The following is an 18,652-nucleotide window of genomic DNA, read 5'->3' on the forward strand; positions in this document are numbered from 1 at the left end:
CTAGGAATCATAGTGTCACATATTAAATAGACTTCTGCAAAAGAAGCCCCTTCTTTTCACATTTAGATCTGCTTCCTTCCTCCCCTAAAAAGGAAGATTTTCTTTAGAACAAAGGACTAGTCATTTTCTGACAGCAGTTTGAGTTATTGGAGTTCAGGAGTTAAATGGTATCCAAAAATATCTGAACGTGGGTATAGTCACTAATAGGGCAATGGTTAACAAGAGCTTTGCGTTTACGGATTTACAGGCTAACAACAACAACAATTTCAGTGACTTCTACTTGTCACTGCAAGAACAAACCTCTCCAGATTTTATGGGTAAAATATGGTTGCTTTTGATTCTTATATGATCCGTGGTAGGATCCCACATGAATGTCTAATATTAATATTTACGATTTTGAGTACTACACACTATACTATCCTGATTTTATAGGTGAGAAAATTGAAACTTGAAAAAGTTAAGTAATTTATCCAAGGTGACACATCCAGTAAGTTGTAGATTCAGAATTCTAACCCTCACTTTTTTCTCAGTACTATACTGCTTATAACTAAAATATTAATGGTTTATTCCAGAAATAAAATTGCAAACATTATTATATTGAAAACAGTAACGGAAGACTAAACAAATTTTACAGATATTTATTTAAATTAATGCTGACAGAGCGGAAAGAAATTGACCAGGTGTTTACATTTAGATGATGATCTTTCCATTATTTTGAAATAATTAGGGAAAAATACACTATGACTTAATTTCCAAATAGTTTCTTTCCAAGCTGATGGTGAAAGGGAATGATGCATTGGAAAATTTATAACATCAGTGAGCAATTTGAATCAAATTAGACAGAATTTAAGAAGCAGAACAATTGGCTTTGAGACAAAATGTTTCAAACTATTTTCATATATCCTCTAGGACTGGGACAGAATTACTGTAGGTTTACAGACCAGACATTTTCGAGTATGTTTTCTCACTCAGCCTTGTGAGTCTTACAGGTCCATGATTTCCAGCCTACTCTCTCTGCTCTGGGGCCTCCTCTGACCTGAGGCATCAAAGTAGCTGCTTTAATGTGATGTCCCAAGCCATTTCCCCAGTTTTGTCACCATTATCACCACCCCCATCAAGTGTGCCTTCCTCCCAGCCACCTGTCACTCTTAGTTTGAACTTAGCTTTTAATGTAGTATGTAGAAGGGGCGTTTTGCATAAATGCTTTTGGAGGATCACAATTTTAAGTTATTCTTTAAAAATTAAACTCTGATGATTTCAAGTACAGTTCCAATAACACTAATTACTGAGAAATGGATCGATTTTAATACACTTAAGGATGCTCTTTTGCACCCCAAAGTTAATAGTTAAACAAGTTCTTGTAAGACCTATAATTAGTCGTCAGAATCAAAGTTTGCCCTAGAGCTGATCAAAATGAGCTCCAATTCTAATACATTACTGTGTTATTTCTGTGATCATTCCTGAGCAAGGTGAACTATACCACCTTCAGGAATCTCTCTCTTCCAAGAATATCTTCTTTATTATTTTTTTTAATATCTTTATTGGAGTACAATTGCTTTATAATGTTGTGTTAGTTTCTGCTGTACAACAAACAAAGTGAATCAGCTATATGTATACATATATCCCCATATCCCCTCCCTCTTGAGCCTCCCTCCCACCCTCCCTATCCCACCCCTCTAGGTCTTCACAAAGCATCGAGCTGATCTCCCTATGCTATGCAGCAGTTTCCCACTAGCTATCCATTTTACATTTGGTAGTGTATATATGTCATTGCTACTCTCTAACTTAGTCCCAGCTTCCCCTTCCCCGCCGTGTCCTCAAGTTCGTTCTCTACATCTGCATCTATATTCCTGCCCTGCCACTAGGTTCATCAGTACCGTGTTTTTAGATGCCATACATGTGTGTAAGAACATCTTCCTTATACACAGTGATGTTACAATGCATGTAATATTTCTAGGTATCATTCTCAGATCTTGTTTTTGAATGCATATTTAAATTGGATGGTTTGGATGCATGGGAAAACTTGGGTGGATCTTATGTTGGTAATCCCTCAGGTGTGAAGATAAAAGTTGATACGGGTTATGGAAAAAGCATGTTGAAGATTGCCAACAAACATGTGAAAGGACACTCAACATCACTAATCATTAGAGAAAGGCAAATCAAAACTACAATGAGGTATCACCTCACACCAGTCAGAATGGCCATCATCAAAAAATCTACAAACAATAAATGTTGGAGAGGGTGTGGAGAAAAGGAAACCCTCTTACACTGTTGCTGGGAATGTAAATTGATACAGCCACTATGGAGAACAGTATGGAGGTTCCTTAAAAAACTAAAAATAGAACTACCATACGACCCAGCAACCCCACTACTGGGCATATACCCTGAGAAAACCATAATTCAAAAAGAGTTGTGTACCACAATGTTCATTGCAGCTCTATTTACAAGAGCCAGGACATGGAAGCAACCTAAGTGTCCATCGACAGGTGAATGGATAAAGAAGATGCGGCACATATATACAATGGAATATTACTCAGCCATAAAAAGAAACGAAATTGAGTTATTTGTAGTGAGGTGGATGGACCAGAGTCAGTCATACAGAGTGAAGCAAGTGAGAAAGAGAGAAACAAATACCGTATGCTAACACATATATAGGGAAACTAAAAAAAAAAAAAAAAAAAAAAAAAATGGGAGGGGGAAGGGTAAGCTGGGACAAAGTGAGAGAGTGGCATGGACATATATTCACTACCAAATATAAAATAGATAGCTAGTGAGAAGCAGCCCCACAGCACAGGGAGATCAGCTCGGTGCTTTGTGACCACCTAGAGGGGTGGGATAGGGAGGGTGGGAGGGAGATGCAAGGGGGAGGGAATATGGAGATGTATGTATACGTATAGCTGATTTACTTTGTTATACAGCAGAAACTAACACAACACTGTAAAGCAATTATACTCCAATAAAGATGTTAAAAAAAAAAAAAAGCATGTTGAGTCAGGTTTAACTTCTATTTGGGTTTACTGTCTCTTAAAAGGAATTAAAGCATTCTCCTCTATTCATTATTTTGGGTTTTGGTTATACAGTAAACTAAACACTTTAACTTTCATTATCAGGGCATTTATTCAAAACAATTCCTGACTTGAATTTTTTTGCGTTTTGAGATATATAGGCAAACTCAGTCAGTGCCAAAAATGGACTGCAGAGAGAGAAGGCTGAAGTAAGGCTAATGCTTAGGAAATGATGCCAGGAGTTCATAGGAGAGAAAATGAGAGCTGGAATTCAGTCAGGGATGCTGAGTGTGGAGCTAACCAGTATCATATTTTTTGGATAACAGTTTGGACTAATGTAATGTTGTGTACCTTTTTTGAGAACTACATTGCTTAAATTTTTTTTTTTGGTATATAAATATGTATGTATATATTTTAAACATCTTTATTGGAGTATAATTGCTTTAAAATGGTAGTGTTAGTTTCTGCTTTATAACAAAGTGAATCAGTTATACATACACATATGTCCCCATATCTCTTCCCTCTGGCATCTCCCTCCCTCCCACCCTCCCTATCCCATCCCTCTAGGTGGTCACAAAGCACCGAGCTGATCTCCCAGTGCTATGGGGCTGCTTCCCACTAGCTATCTATTTTACATTTAGTAGTGTATATATGCCCTATATTGCTTAAATTTTAAAGAGTTAATTAGGTCCCAGATCATATAACTCATTTAGAAAGAAAGAAAAAGTTACAAGATATGAATTTGATACAAAAAAATATACAATTCGTTATTCAGGCTACTTCAGAAATGTTTGCTTTTCAAGTTCTTCTTTTTCTTCTTGCATCACTTGGCTATCTGGGCATAATGTATTTTCCAGTGAAGGCCGTGAAAATCTCTCCCAATACTCAATGGCTCTGTTTTTGTTTTTGTTTTTTAACATCTTTATTGGAGTATAATTGCTTTACAATGGTAGTGTTAGTTTCTGCTTTATAACAAAGTGAATCAGTTATACATACACATATGTCCCCATATCTCTTCCCTCTTGCATCTCCCTCCCTCCCACCCTCCCTATCCCATCCCTCTAGGTGGTCACAAAGCACCGAGATCATCTCCCTGTGCTATGCGGCTGCTTCCCACTAGCTATTGGTTTTACATTTAGGTATTGTATATATGTCCATGCCACTTTCTCACTTTGTCCCAGCTTACACTTCCCCCTCCCCATGTCCTCACGTCCATTCATTCTCTAGTAAGTGTGCGTCTTTATTCCCGTCTTGCCCTTAGGTTCTTCATGACATTTTTTTTTCTTTTAGATTCCATATATATGTGTTAGCATACGGTATTTGTTTTTCTCTTTCTGACTTACTTCACTCTGTATGACACACTCTAGGTCCATCCACCTCACTACAAATAACTCAATTTCATTTCTTTTTATGGCTGAGTAATATTCCATTGCATATATGTGCCGCATCTTCTTTATCCATTCATCTGTCGATGGACACTTAGGTTGCTTCCATGTCCTGGCTATTGTAAATAGAGCTGCAGTGAACATTGTGGTACATGACTCTTTTTGATTTATGGTTATCTCAGAGTATATGCCCAGTAGTGGGGTTGCTGGGTCGTATGGTAGTTGTATTTTTAGTTTTTTAAGGAACCTCCATACTGTTCTCCATAGTGGCTGTATCAATTTACATTCCCACCAACAGTGCAAGAGGGTTCTCTTTTCTCCACACCCTCTCCAACATTTATTGTTTGTAGATTTTTTGATGATGGCCATTCTGACCGGTGTGAGATGATATCACATTGTAGTTTTGATTTGCATTTCTCTAATAATTAGTGATGCTGGGAACCTTTTCATGTGCCTTTTGGCCATCTGTATGTCTTCTTTGGAGAAGTGTCTATTTAGATCTTCTGCCCATTTTTTTTATTGGGTTTTTGTTTTTAGGTTATTGAGCTGTATGAGCTGTTTGTATATTTTGGAGATTAATCCCTTGTTTGTTGTATTGTTTGCAAATATTTTCTCCCATTCTGTAGGTCTTTCATTTTGTTTATGGTTTCCTTTGCTGTGCAAAAGCTTTTAAGTTTCATTAGGTCCCATTTGTTTATTATTGTTTTTATTTCCATTTCTCTAGGATGTGGGTCAAAAAGGATCTTGCTGTGATTTATGTCATAGACTTTTCTGCCTATGTTTTCCTCTAAGAGTTTGATAGTGTCTAGCCTTACATTTAGGTCTTTAATCCATTTTGAGTTTCTTTTTCTGTATAGTGTTGGGGAGTGTTCTAATTTCATTCTTTTACATGTAGCTGTCAAGTTTTCCCAGCACCACTTATTGAAGAGGCTATTTTTTCTCCATTGTATATTCTAGCCTCCTTTATCAAAGATACGGTGACCATATGTGCGTGGGCTTATCTCTGGGCTTTCTGTCCTGTTCCATTGATCTATATTTCTGTTTCTGTGCCAGTACCATACTGTCTTGATTACTGTAGCTTTGTAGTATAATCTGAAGTCTGGGAGCCTGAGTCCTCCAGCTCCGTTTTGCTTTCTCAAGATTGTTTTGGCTATTTGGGGTCTTTTGTGTTTCCATACAAATTGTGAAATTTTTTGTTCTAGTTCTGTGAAAAATGCCATTGGTAATTTGATAGGGATTGCATTGAATCTGTAGATTGCTTTGGGTAGTATAGTCATTTTCACAGTGTTGATTCTTCCAATCCAAGAACATGGTATATCTCTCCACGTATTTGTATCATCTTTAATTTCTTTCATGAGTGTCTTATAATTTTCTGCATACAGGTCTTTTGTCTCCTTCGGTAGGTTTATTCCTAGGTATTTTATTCTTTTTGATGCAATGGTAAATGGGAGTGTTTTCTTAATTTCACTTTCAGATTTTTCATCATTAGTGTATAGGAATGCAAGAGATTTCTGTGCATTAATTTTGTTTCCTGCTACTTTACCAAATTCATTGATTAGCTCTAGTAATTTTCTGGTAACATCTTTAGGATTCTTTATGTATAATATCATGTCATCTGCAAACAATGACAGCTTTACTTCTTTTCCGATTTGGATTCCTTTTAAATCTTGTTCTTCTCTGATTGCTGTGGCTAAGACTTCCAAAACTATGTTGAATAATAGTGGTGAGAGTGGGTAACCTTGTCTTCTTCCTGATATAGTGGAAATGGTTTCAGTTTTTCACCATTGAGGACGACGTTGGCTGTCGGTTTGTCATATATGGCCTTTATTATGTTGAGGTAAGTTCCATCTATGCCTGCTTCTGGAGAGTTTTTATCATAAATGGGTGTTGAATTTTGTCAAAAGCTTTCTCTGCATCTTTCGAGATGATCATATGGTTTTTCTCCTTCAGTTTGTTAACATGGTGTATCACATTGATTGATTTGCGTATATTGAAGAATCCTTGCATTCCTGGGAAAAAGCCCACTTGATCATGGTGTATGATCCTTTTAATGTGCTGTTGGATTCTGTTTGCTAGTATTTTGTTGAGGAATTTTGCATCTATGTTCATCAGTGATATTGGCCTGTAGTTTTCTTTCTTTGTGACATCTTTGTCTGGTTTTGGTATCAGGATGATGGTGGCCTCATAGAACAAGTTTGGGAGTGATTCTCCCTCTGCTATATTTTGGAAGATTTTGAGAAGGATAGGTGTTAGCTCTTCTGTAAATGTTTGATAGAATTCACCTGTGAAGCCATCTGGTCCTGGGCTTTTGTTTGTTAGAGGATTTTTAATCACAGTTTCAATTTCAGTGCTTGTGATTGGTCTGTTCATATCTTCTATTTCTCCTGGTTCAGTCTCGGAAGGTTCTGCATTTCTAAGAATTTGTCCATTTCTTCCAGGTTGGTCATTTTATTGGCATATAGTTGCTTGTAGTAATCTCTCATGATCCTTTGTATTTCTGCAGTGTCAGTTGTTACTTCTCCTTTTTCATGTCTAATTCTATTGATTTGAGTCTTCTCCCTTTTTCTCTTGATGAGTGTGGCTAATGGTTTATCAATTTTGTTTATCTTCTCAAAGAACCAGCTTTTAGTTTTATTGATCTTTGCTATTGTTTCCTTCATTTCTTTTTCATTTTTTTCTGATCTGATCTTTATGATTTCTTTCCTTCTGCCAACTTTGGGGTTTTTTTTGTTCTTCTTTCTGTAATTGCTTTAAGTGTAAGGTTAGGTTGTTTATTTGAGATGTTTCTTGTTTCTTAAGGTAGGATTATATTGCTATAAACTTCCCTCTTAGAGCTGCTTTCGCTGCATCCCATAGGTTTTGGGTTGTCGTGTTTTCATTGTCATTTGTTTCTTGGTATTTTTTTATTTCCTCTTTGATTTCTTCAGTGATCTCTTGGTTATTAACTAGTGTATGGCTTAGCTTCCATGTGTTTGTAATTTTTACAGATTTTTTCCCTGTAATTGATATTTAGTCTCAGAGCATTGTGGCCAGGAAAGATACTTGATATGATTTCAATTTTCTTAAATTTACCAAGTCTGGATTTGTGACCCAAGATATGATCTATCCTGGAGAATATTCCATGAGCACCTGAGACAAAAGTGTATTCTGTTGTTTTTGAATAGAATGTCCTATAAATATCAATTAAGTCCATCTTGTTTAATGTATCATGTAAAGCTTGTGTTTCATTATTTATTTTCATTTTGGATGATCTGTCCATTGGTGAAAGTGGGGTGTTAAAGTCCCCTACTATGATTGTGTTACTGTCGATTTCCCCTTTTATGACTGTTAGTATTTGCCTTATGTATTGAGGTGGTCCTATGTTGGGTGCATAAATATTTACAATTGTTGTATCTTCTTCTTGGATTGATCCCTTGATCATTATGTAGTGTCCTTCTTTGTCTCTTGTAATAGTCTTTGTTGTAAATTCTATTTTGTCTGATATGACAATTGTTACTCCAGCTTTCTTCTGATTTCCATTTGCATGGAATATCTTTTTCCATCCCCTCACTTTCAGTCTGTATGTGTCCCTAGGTCTGAAGTGAGTCTCTTGTAGACAGCATATATATGGGCCTTGTTTTTGTATCCATTCAGCCAGTCTATGTCTTTTGGTTGGAGCATTTAAACCATTTACATTTAAGGTAATTATTGATATGTATGTTCCTATTACCATTTTATTAATTGTTTTGGGTTTATTATTGTAGGTCTTTTCCTTCACTTGTGTTTCCTGCCTAGAGAAGTTCCTTTTGCATTTGTTGTAAAGCAGGTTTGGTGGTGCTGAATTCTCTTAGCTTTTGCTTGTATGTAAAGGTTTTAATTTCTCTGTCGAATCTGAATGAGATCCTTGCTGGGTAGAGTAATCTTGGTTGTAGGTTTTTCCCTTTCAACACTTTAAATATGTCCTGCCACTACCTCTGGCTTGCAGAGTTTCTGCTGAAAGATCAACTGTTTACCTTATGGGGATTCCCTTGTATGTTATTTTTCCCTTGCTGCTTTTAATATTTTTTCTTTGTATTAAATTTTTGATAGTTTGATTAATATGTGTCTTGGTGTGTTTTTCCTTGGATTTATCCTGTATGGGACTCTCTGTACTTCCTGGACTTGATTGCCTAATTCCTTTACCATATTAGGGAAGTTTTCATCTATAATCTCTTCAAATATTTTCTCAGTCCCTTTCTTTTTCTCTTCTTCTTCTGGGACCCCTATATTTTGAATGTTGGTTCATTTAATGTTGTCCCGAGTCTCTGAGACTGTCCTCAATTCTTCTCATTTTTTTTTTCTTTATTCTGCTCTGCAGGAGTTATTTCCACTATTTTATCTTCCAGGTGACTTATCCGTTCTTCTGCCTCAGTTATTCTGCTATTGACCCCTTCTAGAGAATTTTTAATTTCATTTATTGTGTTGTTCATCATTGTTTGCTCTTTAGTTTTTCTAGTTCCTTGTTAAACATTTCTTGTATTTTCTCCCTTCTATTTCCAAGATTTTGGATCATCTTTACTATCATTACTCTGAATTCTTTTTCAGGTAGACTGCCTATTTCCTCTTCATTTGTTAGGTCTGGTGGGTTTTTACCTTGCTCCTTCATCTGCTGTGTGTTTCTCTGTCTTCTCATTTTGCTTAACTTACTGTGTTTGTGGTCTCCTTTTCACAGGCTGCAGGTTCGTAGTTCCCGTTGTTTTTGGTGTCTGTACCCAGTGGCTAAGGTTGGTTTGGTGGGTTGTGTAGGCTTCCTGGTGGAGGGGACTAGTGCCTGTGTTCTGGTGGATGAGGCTGGATCTTGTCTTTTTTCTGGGCAGGTCCACGTCTGGTGGTGTGTTTTGGGGTGTCTGTGACCTTATTATGATTTTAGGATGCCTCTCTGCTAATGGGTGCGGTTGTGTTCCTGTCTTGCTAGTTGTTTGGCATAGGGTGTCCAGCACTGTAGCTTGCTGGTCATTGAGTGGAGCTGGGTCTTGGCATTGATGGAGATCTCTGGGAGATTTTCGCCGTCTGATATTACATGGAGCTGGGAGGTCTCTGGTGGACCAATGTCCTGAACTTGGCTCTCCCACCTCAGAGGCACAGCCCTGGCACCTAGTTGGAGCACCAACAGCCTGTCATCCACACGGCTTAGAATAAAAGGGAGAAAAAATAGAAAGAAAGAAAGAAAGAAAGAAAGAAAGACGTTAAAATAAAATGACATGAAATGAAATAAAATAATATAAAATAAAGTTATTAAAATAAAAAATAATTATTAAAACAATTTTTTAAGTAATAAAAAAGAAAGAACAACCAAACCAAAAAACAAATCCACCAATGATAACAAACGATAAAAACTATACTAAAATAACCCCCAAGAAACAAAAAAACCGACAGACAGAACCCTAGGACAAAGGTAAAAGCAAAGCTATACAGACAAAATCACACACAGAAGCATACACATACACACTCACAAAAAGCGGAAAAGGAAAAATATGTATATATTGTTGCTCCCAAAGTCCACCTCCTCAATTCAGGATGATTCGTTGTCTATTCAGGTATTCCACAGCTGCAGGTACATCAAGTTGATTATGGAGCTTTAATCCGCTGCTTCTGAGGCTGCTGGGAGAAATTTCCCTTTCTCTTCTGTTTGCACAGCTCCTGTGGTTCAGCTTTGGATTTGGACCCGCCTCTGCATGTAGGTTGCCTGAGGGCGTCTGTTCTTCGCTCAGACAGGACGGGGTTAAAGGAGCAGCTGATTCAGGAGCTCTGGCTCACTCAGGCCGCGGGGAGGGAGGGGTACGGATGCGGAGTGAGCCTGCGGCGGCAGAGGCCAGCATGACGTTCCACCAGCCTGAGGCGCACCGTGTGTTCTCCCGGGGAAGTTGTCCCTGGATCACGGGACCCTGGCAGTGGCGGGCTGCACAGGCTCCCGGGAGGGGAAGTGTGGAGAGTGACCTGTGCTTGCACACAGGCTTCTTGGTGGCTGCAGGAGCAGCCCTAGCATCTCATGCCTGTCTCTGGGGTCTGCGCTGATCGCCGCGGCTCGCGCCCGTCTCTGGAGCTCCTTTAGGCGGCGCTCTTAATCCCCTCTCCTCGCGCACCAGGAAACAGACAAGAACAAGTCTCTTGCCTGTTCAGCAGCTCCAGACCTTTTCCCGGACTCCCTCCCGGCTAGCTGTGGCGCACTAGCCCCTTCAGGCTGTGTTCAAGCCGCCAACCCCAGTCCTCTCCCTGCGATCCGACCGAAGCCAGAGCCTCAGCTCCCAGCCCCCACCCGCCCCGGCGGGTGAGCAGACAAGCCTCTCGGGCTGGTGAGTGCTGGTCAGCACCGATCCTCTGTGCAGGAATCTCTCCACTTCGCCCTCCGCACCTCTGTGGCTGCGCTCTCCTCCGCGGCTCTGAAGATTACCCCCCCGCCCACCCCCCATCTCTGCCTGCGAAGGGGCTTCCTAGTGTGTGGAAACCTTTCCTCCTTCACAGCTCCCTCCCAGAGGTGCAGGTCCTGTCCCTATTCTTTCTTAATTTTTATTTATTTATTTATTTATGGCTGTGTTGGGTCTTCATTTCTGTGCGAGGGCTTTCTCTAGTTGAGGCAAGCGGGGGCCACTCTTCATCGCAGTGCACAGGCCTCTCACTATCGTGGCCTCTCTTGTTGCAGAGCACAGGCTCCAGACACGCAGGCTCAGTAACTGTGGCTCACGGGCCTTGTTGCTCTGTGGCATGTGGGATCTTCCCAGACCAGGGCTCGAACCTGTGTCCCCTGCATTGGCAGGCAGATTCTCAACTACTGCGCCACCAGGGAAGCCCCTGTCCCTATTCTTTTGTCTCTGTTATTTCTTTTTTCTTTTGCCCTACCCAGGTAGGGGAGTTTCTTGCCTTTTGGGAGGTCTGCGGTCTTCTGCCAGTGTTCAGTAGGTGTTCTGTAGGAGTTGTTCCACATGTAGATGTATTTCTGATGTATTTGTGGGGAGGAAGGTGATCTCCACGTCTTACTCTTCTGCCGTCTTGAAGCTCCTCTCTACTCATATGCTCTTATTACACCTATGACCTTGTTGTTCCCCATCAGGAGGTGGTGTCTATTTATCTTCCCCTTGAGACTGGGTGAATCCTTGTGCTTATCATCTGGTGTCAATATGATGTTATGTGACTTCCAAGACTGGGCCAGAAAAGGAGAGACAGCTTTCTCCTAGCTCTTTATCTTGGGTCACTTAATTTTGGAACACAGAGTTCACACTAAGAGGATGCCCAGGCCACATGCAGAGGCCTTGTGTGAGGGGTTCTGGCTGACAAGCCCAGCTGAAGTTCTGGCTGACAGTCAGCAATGACTACCTGTCATGTAAGGGGGGGAAGCCTTTGAGACGACACTAGGACCAGACACCATCTGACTGCAACTTCAAGAAAGTCCATGGAGTAAGAACTACTTAGCTCGTCCCAGTCAACTACCGGAACTGGAAGAGACAAGAAGTGATTGTTTCTGTTTTATGCTGCTATGTTTGAGGTGGTTTATTATGCAAGATGTTTTGATTCCTAAATCAAAGCCCTTAAAATAAAAGCAAATGCCTTAATTGTGGAAAAGATAGACATCGTTGAAATTAAATTTTAGGAATATGTGTTATATCTTGTAAAAATAGTGCAGGGGGTATAGAGCATAACAGAAGTGATGGATGCTTGTTCTGTGTCTTCCCACTTTGAAGCTTTCCTTGTCAGTAAATAACTACGAGTGATAAACTTCTCTAATATTGTGCCTGCACGAGCACGGTAGTCTTTCTTGTCTGTTATTGCAGCATGGCTCAGGTCAAAGCAGGGCAACCACATTTTCCTGTCTTCCTGGGATAGTCCCCATCTACATATGTGTGGTCCCAGGGTTATACTAATGATTCCCCCATCCTTTGCTTTACTTTCAAAAGGGTCCTAAATTGGGCAATGAATTATACTGTCATTGTGGTCTAAGGGAACTGACCAAACACATAGCCACCCAGGTCATTATTCTCCAAATTTTTCTCACCCAAATTGAAATGATGGTCAGTGTGTGAAATTGCTTTATGTTAATTAAGCTAGTGAGACCACATCCACAGATCATGTCTCTGTAGAGGGCATAATGGCTAGGCTTCACCTCATCATGTTTAGGGAACCCATGAACATTTGGGTTACATGGTTGTCCATCAGTCATACTGAATTTATGAGGGTTATCGATGTGATGCTCCAATGAAGCCCGATTCAAAATGTGGGCAACAATCAAGGGAGTACCAAGGACAGCATGCAAGATTCATTTGTTCCAGGAATACCATAGAAAGCTCACAGCTTTCTTCTATGAGGCATTGCTGTATATTTTACAATAAACAGTAAAGAGATAGGAGAAAATCTTGGAGTACTAAAGCCCAAAGCCATCATTTACTTCTTAGATTGGATTCCTCCTTTTTAAAGAAAATGGAAATAAAAGTCCAAGAGAGCTTGCAGAATGTCAATATTAATCCTGTCGCCTTAGAAAATTTTATAAAATGGCAAGATGAAAAGGAACCTCAAAAGTTGTGTAGAATAATACCCTCTGTTTAGGAAGGGGTCCAGACAACTCTTTATTCTGCATTAATAGTATCCAGGGAAGAAAATTCCACTCTTTTTATCTTAGTAACCTGTTCCAAGGTCTAAAAATTTTTATAATTAGAAAAGTTCTGTTTAGTCACAGGCATACACTTTTTTAAAGTGCTTTCGTATAAATCGTCTCTGGCATTGGGTAGACAAAACACACACACAACTGACTGAATTTTTTTTTTTTTTTTCTGAAACTGTATAGCTAAAACCTATGGTATCCCTAGCTAGTTTTAAATTTCTTTCATGACATTCAAGTCTCTCACATTCCTCCTTCTTTTCAACATTTAGAACATTTTAGATGAATTTTCAAATCAGATTCTTTCGTCAGCTCTCTGCTTCCTTCTGGCAAAATACACAGAGGCCATGGTCTGTGCTTTTATCAAATGTTTTAATTAATTATTTTAATTTAATATAATTGCCCATTATTATAAGTATATAAGTGCAGTCTAGAGTACATTATTCTCCATATGAATATGTTTATTAGCAGGATATTCTGATCATAGGAAAGGACATAAATTCATGAGTATTTATACAAAATAATGTGAAATTTAAGTGCTCTCAGCTTTTTGCTCTTTTCAAAGACCACTTCCTTCAGTTCAAATATTAAGTAACATTTTGATAGTTTTCAATATAGTTTTAAACGGTCTTAAGCATTCACATTTCTGTAAGTGTTCTAAAATAACAAATACCCTAAAACGTGTGTGTAAAGTTCATATATGTAACTAGATATAAATATGCAGTTAAGAATGATACACACATGTATATTCAGTATAATACATATAAACATATGAAATAGGAAGAACTTGGATATTATAACAAGAGAAGTGAAATTTAACCTGTTCTGTATGTTTGTGCTTTCTGAAAAATGACAAAATCTATTGCCATAGAAAAGTCTCTATTGATAAACATTGGTCCATATCTGCCAGGATTTGTAAACACAAAATACAGACTCAAAAGCATCTGCTTTAAACCTTATTATTTTAGAAAAGCATTTTCTTTAGTGTTTTGCTCTATTTTTCAATAATATTGAGTAAGCTACACTTTTCCTAATAGCGTTCACAGGCCAACGTTACATGAATCCACTTTTAGTTCGTTATTTATATTAAGAGATGATAATAAATAATAGAGCTAAGAAAGTGAGGAGCAGGAACCGTCAATAGCACAGTGTTGGTATGGAGAGTGATTTATTTCTCATTGTTAAACATCACTGTTGAAATCTGTCAACTAGCTTGAAGGTCAACTATAAAAGTGTCAGTAAATATGAGACACAGACTTCATGCTGGAGAACAGCAGAGGATAGTCAGAAAACATTCATTTCCTTGGCTGAGATAATGAGGCACTCACAGAGACATAATAGTTTCACGTGATTTCCTTTTATGCAGCTCCAAGTTCAAGGATAATACTCCTCTCACACTGGGAATAATACAAGCTTTGTAATAACTTTAGCTTAGGACTGCATAATAGGATTAAAAAGGTATAAAATTTGTTTAGTTGAACAGCATGTGCCAAGCTTGCACTGGGAATAGAGATCCTTACACTACTTTGGAAGAATCTCCTTAAGAACAAAGAGGGGAAGATGCAGAAGGAGGGAAAGGAATCAACCAGGAGACAGTGGCGATCAGGGCAAGTCATGAGGGAGGAACTGAACTTAGAGCCAGAGGATTCAAAGAAATCCTTGCTCATCTAGGGAAACCATCTCCCATGTCCCAGACCTCCTTCCTGTCCTGTCATTGTTCTGGCTTTCTTCAATCCAAACTTCAGAGAAATTTCAATTTCTTGACTTCCTGCTGCTTCCTCTTTTCTTAGCCTTTACAGAAGATTGGAATCAGAATCAGGCACACCATGATAATTTTAGGCTATATGTATATAAAATCTGTAATTTCTCCTCTTTACCTGTGAACCAGAAGACACACACGCAAATACTAAAGGTATAATTTAAGATGGTTTCACCTTTAGAGTTTATATGGCTTTAGAATAATACATTTGCAAATCAAAATTATTGACTTTGTGTCCCAGATTTCCAGTTTAGAATTTATGATCACCACAAATCCATTCTTCTTTTAAGTAAAGAGGATTTGTTATTTTTATGACAATAGGAGACTTTTTATATAAACACAAGTCAGAAAAATATTTATTGACTCTAGGCATGAATTAGTTGCTTAGACAGTATACATAGTAGTGTAATTAGTTATATGAAACAATAGTCTAGAAAATTCAGTTGCCATAAATTAAATCTACTCACACTCCTGGAAATTCACAACATGTGGATTGTGGCTGAAGTGGTTCTGGTGGCCTGATCTTGATAGGAATAAAGACAGAAGGGCAGGACTTCCTATAATAGCACAGCTGGAGGTCCCCTATATCATAGGTTTCTAGAATTCCATCAGGCCCCCCTCTGGTTCAATACAATTTATAACTCCTTTATAAGAAGAGAAACTTCAATCTCATGGGTAGAAGTTGGGCTTTAAAGACTGATGCAGTTGAGGTGTAGGCATATTAACATTTTAAAAGATATTTGTATTTTGAGGTCAAATGTTAGAGTTGAAAAGTCCTTAGAGGTCATCTAGTCTCACTTGCTGCTCAACACATAAATCCCTTTCTTCCAGCAGTGGATCATAATTCATTTCACAGACCCTTTTGAGAATCTCATGAAAGGTATGGACCCTTGCCCCAAACACGTGCACATACAACATAAAACTTTACATTCAAACAATATATTTGAATCCATAAGCCCTTTTATTAAACAAATATTTATTGTGTACCTACTGTGTATGCATTGGGTACTGTCCTAGGCATTTGGAAAATATCAGTGAATCCCTGCCTTCATTGAACTTAGGTTCTGTTGTTCCCATTGCTGGATTTTCCCTGGTCTAAATTTAATGTTTTGAACATTAGTGTTTAAATTATACATTTCCAGAGGAAGCCAAGAAAATAATTAACTGCTGAAACATGCCATCCTCACCAGTTGTGAACTGTAAAAGTAAGAGCTATGCCACGATCTAGTAGGGGCTCCTTGCTGGATACAACAGGCCATCTGCTTGGTCTAACGTGCCTTGTCACACTTGTTAGTAATCATGCTGTTGAAGTCAAGTATAGTTTCACTGAATAACCCATCTGACAGGAGTGGTATGGTGATGTCTTACAGGGTTATTATGAGGATTAATTGAGATGCTCTAGATTCAGCACTACTAATTTGGTATGACCCTAATCTTCTAGGGTTGTGAAGTCACTTTTAATATGGGCTAGCATTAATTAAATTAAAAAGATGATTTAAGACAATGGATGGAATAAAGAAACATAAAGAATGGTGTGATGTATGTATATGTTTGTATTTTTTAAATTCACTTTTCCTTCTTTGCCAGAAAACAAAATGCTGGTTTAGAAGTGTGTTTTCTCAAGTTCTACATTTGCTTATGATTCCATCCTGTAGGACTTAACCACACTAGACTTTATTTAAAGATTTTCACAATACCAAGATCCTCAATGAATTAAAAAAAAAAAAAATCCATGTTTAAGTAGATTGACCAGATGAATCTTAATGGTCAATTAATTCCCCAGGCATGGTGATACCTTGACTTTAGCAATCTGAGGTGTCCTGTAATTGATCACTCAAACATGCCCCATCTTGTTTGCTTCAGAAGCTCAGGTTCTCTAAGTTTTAAGGGAAATCTTAGTGTTTTAAAAGCGCTAATTTATTTGGCTCTCTCAAGTCCTGCAAGTTGTCAATAATTGATGAAATGTCCTGTGCCCCCATCTTTCTCCATTTTCCCATCCATTTCAGGGCTTTGCAATGCTAGAACAATTTATAGAAACTCTGCAATTTCAAACACAAGTAAATTGCATTTGATTGCAGATTGCCTTAGTGATACCTTTTCTCCATCATTTAATGTAATATGGCTGTGAAATTTGATAGCGAGATACAATCTGAAATTGGTAATTGCCTCACATTTTCACACTATGTTAGCTCGGTCCTTATTCTGTTGATCTTTTCCTTCATCTTCAATTCGGTATCCTTATTATATTCTAAGCTATAATACAATCTAGTTTTTTAAAAATACAATTATCTAAACTTACATTTAGAATATTACTGACAAGCTAGGATCTATTAAATTGTTTAAATCAACACAATCAACCTATGATTAGGTTTTTTTTTCCCCCCCTCACTTTGTTCTTTAACTAGCACAGGGCCTGGCTCATCCTGGGTGCTGCTCTTCAAATTTAACATGTGATTTTCATGTATAAATGGCCTCATAGCTTCTGCCTTATGCAATATGACACCACCTTCAACAACTGATAATCCACAGCAAACATGAAACATCTGACATGTGTTTCATGACTCCTCTAGTCTGAATGAATTCAGACAACATTCCCAAGAAGCCCAGGAGTCTGTGGTACTGAATAGGAAGAAACTAAGGAGAAGCGGCAAGACATTTGATTAGTCCTGGAAAGTAGATATAGAATCAGACAAGCAAAACTTCTCTAGTATGAACATATGCAAGGTTTGCAGTCATATTATTAAATTTTGCATTAGCAGATTGCTTGAAGTGTAGTTACTTGATCAGCATGTGTCAGATAGATTGGCAGTCACCTGCATTACTTTGAAAATACAACCCATAAAGATATGAGATCAAAGCCCGAGGCAAAACTGCCACAGAGGTCTTCTCAAGCCAAATGATGGCAGAGAATATTAAGACAGGGTTTTTATGACTCAAAATGGACTAGAGGACATGTGGAGGGGGAAGGGGAAGCTGGGGTGAAGAGAGAGAGTGGCATGGACTTATATATACTACCAAATGTAAAATAGATAGCTAGTGGGAAGAAGCTGCATAGCACAGGGAGATCAGCTCAGTGTTTTGTGACCATCTAGAGGGGTGGGATAGGGAGGGTGGGAGGGAGGGAGACGCAAGAGGGAGGAGATATGGGGATATATGTATATGTATAGCTGATTCACTTTGTTATAAAGCAGAAAATAACACACCATTGTAAAGCAATAATACTCCAATAAAGATGTTAAAAAAACAAAAACAAAAACACAAGACTCCCCATCATAAAACTGCGTGGTGATTAAGGCTAAATTGTTTCTTCTACCTTAGATACAATGTTTCATATCACACAGCATCTTATAGCATTGAGAATTGAATGCCTATCAGGTGTGTGACCAAGACATACGAAATAGCATAAACTTGTGTGTTTGCTTGGGGATTGAGAAAGGGCATTTTTCTATTATTGTCTTTTTAGAACAAGCTGCTGTTTGTTTGTGCAGCTGTGCCTTTTCTCATTGAATGCGTGTTAGGTTCACTTGTTGAAGAACAATTGCAGCTCCTGTCTAAAGCTGCTGAGACTACTTAAGATTTTTCGTCTTTTGGTTGGCCTGAAAATTTTTCTCCAATGGAACAATGTCACCCCTTAAGGTTGACACAACGTGCCCTGTCACCATTGTACTTTACCGTCTATCCACATACTATGGTGAAGCATTTTCCTGTTTTCCAGTTTGGAATCGCCTCCCTTCAGTCCACAATAAAACAGCTCATTGGGCATTACTCTGCAGTTGATTCTCTGCACTCTCCCATGCGCACTGTTTTTACCATGAAGTACTGGAAAATTATACACATTCTAAGATTCCATTCTTCCTGGCTTCGTTCTGTCACTGAATTGTAAAATTGGAAATATTTT

The 18,652-nt window shown here is 38.5% G+C and overlaps 1 pseudogene; it reads left to right on the forward strand.

Moving 5' to 3' along the window:
- Positions 1-211: 211 nt before the first annotated feature.
- LOC118880684 overlaps positions 212-18,652 on the forward strand; it is a 56,452-nt pseudogene continuing 38,011 nt past the window's right edge.

Source organism: Balaenoptera musculus, chromosome 1, assembly GCF_009873245.2.
Source record: "Balaenoptera musculus isolate JJ_BM4_2016_0621 chromosome 1, mBalMus1.pri.v3, whole genome shotgun sequence".
Classification (NCBI taxonomy): Eukaryota; Metazoa; Chordata; class Mammalia; order Artiodactyla; family Balaenopteridae; genus Balaenoptera; species Balaenoptera musculus.